The sequence below is a fragment of the Ischnura elegans genome, chromosome X (genome assembly GCF_921293095.1).
Source record: "Ischnura elegans chromosome X, ioIscEleg1.1, whole genome shotgun sequence".
Lineage (NCBI taxonomy): Eukaryota > Metazoa > Arthropoda > Insecta > Odonata > Coenagrionidae > Ischnura > Ischnura elegans.
This window is the reverse complement of record NC_060259.1, coordinates 304,825-310,027: the sequence shown is the minus strand read 5'-3', so window position 1 is coordinate 310,027 and position 5,203 is coordinate 304,825.

Below are 5,203 nucleotides of genomic sequence, written 5' to 3'. Positions count from 1 at the left end.
ACCTTAGAAATCTCTCAAACATGATTTTAGATCCACGATTGACGGACCAAAAGAAAAATGGATATATTGCGATCATATTTCAAGGTCTCGCAGACACAGTCCATGCATTTATCTGCACGCGTACCGTATTTGCACGAATCTAAGATGAGGTTTTTTTCCCTCGTAACTCCTGCAGAAAAGAGGGTTCGTCTTAGAATCGCATGCAAAATATTTGACGTCAATCGGGTTGCATAATTTACGTCAAAAAATTATGGGCACCTGAGGTTGCCACCTGATAGCTAATTAATATAGTATTCTACCGATTAAGGTAGGTTTCCATGGAGTACGCAAGAAGTGATCTGGGAGCCTCCCTTTCCTTCCAGCACTGCCTTCTTTAATTATATATAAGACCTACTCTCTTTCAATCTATCTAAAAATCCTATTCTTTTCCTTCCCCTCCCTCGTTTCCCTAACATTCTACCCTCCAACACCATTTTCAAATTCCCCTCCCCGCTAAGTACTCGCTCCATCCATACCTTCTGTCTCCTCTGTATCTCATCTAAAAGCTGCCTCTCCTCACCCACCATATCCAGCACTTGGTCGTTCCTTTTCCTCTCCGTCCATTTCACCCTCTCCATCCTTCTCCATACCCACATCTCGAATGCCTCCAATCTTCTCTCGTCTTTTTTCCTCAGTGGCCACGATGCCGCCCCGTAGAGAGCTACACTCCAAATCAAACTCTTCACTAACCTTTTCTTTAAACTCTTACATAACGATCCTCTCAGAAGCTCCTTCCTGTTTATGAACGCCACCTTTGCTAGTGCAATTCGCTTCCTGATGTCCTTGCTACTGTGTCCGTTTTCCTCTAATGTGCTGCCCAAGTAGTTAAACTGCTCTACCTGTTCAAGTTTTTCCCCACCCACCTTCATCTTAAGTCTCACATTCCTCGCTCGCGATATTTTACAAAACCGCATTACCTTAGTCTTCTTGTGATTAATCCTCATCCCATACTCCTCGCATCGTTCGGATAACGCATCCACTAGGGCCTGTAGTCCCCTCGCTGACTGGCTAATCAGCGCCTGATCATCCGCGAATCTCACTGATTTGAACATCATTCCTCCCACTTTCACTCCAGCTTCTAACTCATCCCACGCTTCCCTTACCATCTCTTCAGCATACACGTTAAAGAGCAGCGGCGATAAAGGGCAGCCTTGCCTCACACCTCGGCCAATGCTTGCCCACCCAGATTCTCCGTCCGCTACCCTCACTTGCGCCGTCTGGGCCATATAAAGATTACGAATCAGTCGTCTATCCCTCCAATCTACACCTAGGCCCGTATCATAAAAGTCCCCTCGAAGCCGGCCTCCACCTCATTGTCGTCAGGAGGAGGAGATGCGATATCATAAAACCGACCTCAACCTCAAAAACGTCGAATTTTGAAGCCAGCCTCGACTCAAACTTTGAGGTTAGATTGTTGTCGGCTCAAAGCGTTTGAGGTGTCTTCCGCCATTGTGAGAAGATGGATGCTTTCCCGAATGTGAAGGATTAATACGATCTGGAAGAGTTCTTGGGTCATATTGAGGAAGATGCCTTCGTATATGCACCCAGAATCCGTCTAGCGGATGGAGACAATCCACTAGATTGGTACACGAACGAGGAATTCTTCGTCAGGTACAGGTTTCAAAAAGTAAATATAACCGACGTGTTACTTCCGATGCTACGGCCGGATAACGCCGACTTGAGAGGCGTTCCTGACCCAAGGTTATTATAATTGCTTGCTTTCCTAAGGTTTTATTCCACGGACAGTTTTCAGGTGAGTGATTTAAATACTTTTCCTAACATATTTGTAGTGGTGTAGTTGTGCATTGATATTTTTTGTTACGTACATCATTCCTTTTATTCTTCTCGCGGTCACTGTATAACTAATAATCATGAAACACCAGGCGCAAATTATATTAGTTGACGAAAGCATTTAAATATTAACTTATTATAAGCTAAAGGTGTTACATACGTGCAACTCTCTACGAATTTCAGATAAATGTTTACATAGTATATCATTTATATTCTTCGAAACGCCATAGATAATTATCATGTGTTTCTGTCATTGTTGTAGATAGTCTCTGGCGATTTCCACGAACTGGCTCAGTCGACAATGTCGAAGTTAATTAAGGCATGCGGTTTTGTTTATTTAAGCTCAATCATGGGCGTACCCAGCGAGGGGCAGCTCCCCCCCCCCCCCACCCAGAAGAAAAAATCGCAAGTCTTTAAACAAAATCTATTCTGAATTTAAACGAAAGCATTCAACAAATTTTATTTAAACCGGTGAAAAATTATACGCACAATACATGTAACTAAAGTAAAACTATTTTTTCATGGAAATAATCTCATACACTAATATTACATCTTGGTTCCCCCCCATTTAGACCATGGCTTGCCCCCCTAGTCATTATCCTGGGTACGCCCTTGTGCACAAATCTGAATCATCTCTCTACATTTATCTTTTGCCTTGGTCAAAGAGAACAATAGAGTTGGAAACCTAATTAAATTTAACTTGTGTTACTACGTCGTAAATGTAATGATTAATACTTCTTTAAAAATATACAATACATTGGTTTGATGATTTGACCCAATTAAATTGCAGGTTATTAGTACAGAAATTACTGGGAAGCTGCCAAAGGTAGTGAAGATTCTTCAATCACACGAGGAATTAGCCACTGCAAGAAGACTTTTGTATCGAGTGGCACACTTTCCTGGGGTTGATTTGATATGATTATTTACCTTAGTATTAGAACAAATACAAGTGATATTTGCTTTGCTCTGCATGTAACAGGTGGTTGCTGGTCCCAGGCTGGAGATTTTGGATATTGTTTGTCGATGGCCTGGGTCTACACACGATGCTGGGATCTTCCACAACAGCTGACTGTGTCTCCGCTTCAACAGAGATGAAGTCAATGGCTTATTGCTGGGAGATAGCATAGCTAAGATACCTTTACACACCAGTGCGCAACCCAGCCACACCAGCTGAGCATAGGTTGGTTAGAGGAAAAAATAAATTGTCTAACTTTTATTGAAAAGGGTGATGTGCAGTGACAAAATGATTTCATGGAAATGATAGCGGTTGTATACATATTATTTATTTTTTTCAGGTACAATGCATCACACATTGCAACCAGATCTGCAGTGGAGAGGGCATTTGGGATATGGAAGAGGCGATTTCCCTGCCTCTCAATGAAAATGAGAACAGCCACTCAAACATCAGCTAAAATAATACTGGCTTGAGCTGTGCTCCACAACGTGGCCATCAGCCAGAGGGAGCCAGTTCCAGAGCACATACAATTGTAAGATCCCCATGCTGATGTTCCAATACCTGCCGTGCAAAATAGAAATCTCAGTGCCATAGTTGAAAGAAGGGCTTTCACTAATCGCTACTTTACCTTCATCCAAGGATAACTGCATGCTGTAAGGTGAAAGAGGGAGGTGGGGAAACTTCTCACAACATGATTGAAAATAGGAGAATGGGATGTCTGGGCTCTGAATAGGAAATGAAATTGTCAGGAGGGTAATGAAGCAATGCAATGTATGCAAGACATCAAGAGACCGCAAAAGCATAGCATAGAGTGCACAATGTCACGCCATGATCATTTTGTTACATACATACATGAAAACAGAGATAAATCAGGTTTTAAATTATGACAAATAATGGTTGGCTGCTGATAGTGGTAAATGATATTTTTGAGGGGTTAAACAACATTAGCATGTCTATATTGTGGTGCATGTAAACTTTTGAGATCCAGTTTCAAATTAAATTGGCTTTTGGTAGCATAATCCCTGATATACTATATCATGTTCCACAAAACCTTATAATAGTCTGACCTAGGTTTCGACTTGGTACAATATGTCATTCTCAAAAGATAAAATACATGTTTTATGTTCTTATACTGTTTTGGAAAGGTGAAGGGGGGTAAAGACAAGTCATTTGAAGGTATAAGATCAAACAGTATAAGGTATAAGAAAACAGTATAAGATCACCAAACATGTATTTTAACTTTTGAGAATGACATATTGTACCAAGTCGAAACCTAGGTCAGATTATTAAAAGGTTTTGTGGAACATGAAATAGTGTATCAGTGATTATGTTTCAGCTGTCACACACCTCCACCACCCACCAGTATCACCACCCACCCTTGGATTGGAAATTGGTTTTTACTTAAAATACTCCCAAGTACAGTGTTTGTTTAAATAAATGTTGTGACTAATTACAGCTTTTCTTATTATAACTAGGTGATGCTGCCTTTGACATTAGTGGACATGCTGCACCGTCTGCTCCTTGGCTCATAATAATTATCACTGGATATTAACTGATTAGATTATGTAATTATTTTAACAAAAGAAAATTCTCTAAAATCATATGCTTTCCTACTACCTGTAACTGTGTATTACATCATATTACATTATTTTCTTTTCCAGATAATATGTTATTGTTAACTTGTTATACCTGCTAAAGTATATGATTACTGAGGTTTCTGCCAAAATTTATGTATTTTATCCCTGCTCTTGCAATTATTAAAAAAATATCAAGCAACTGATTCCTTTTTTTCTAATATATTATTGAATAAAATCTTAAGTGATTACTTTCCAGATAAATTTAAATTCTAACCAAAAAATAATTTTATTACTAACTATATTGTAAAAATCAAAGAATGCAGATAGTGATGCAAGCAATGATTTAGTTAGATAATGATTCAAAATTTCCTATTTAGCTTTGCATGAAAATGTATATTTTTTCCAAGGTCACTACTTGACAATGTTTATTGTGGTTTTTACCAACTAATGACAAATTAATTGATTGAATGACCCAGAGGAAAATTCTGCAAATTCCATACCCCCGAAATTAATAACTTTCTTAAATAAATACAGTTAAAAGAAGCAACACCAATTGACCAGCATGCATATTAAGGGATAAACAGGCATTGTAAAGAAAACAATTTCATGCCATATCAGATAAATATATTTCAGGCCATGCAGGCAGAAGCAGATTATTTTGTGCAATTTGGTAGTACAAGGACATAATTGAGTGTATGCAGTCCGTCATAAGCAATGCAAGATGTTGGCAGAAATAATCATGGACATGCAGCAATTGAGGAAGGCGTTGGAGTGAGGAAAAGGGTGCTTGGAGCGAAAGCAAGCGACAAGCACCACCCAGAACTATAGGCACATGGAGTGA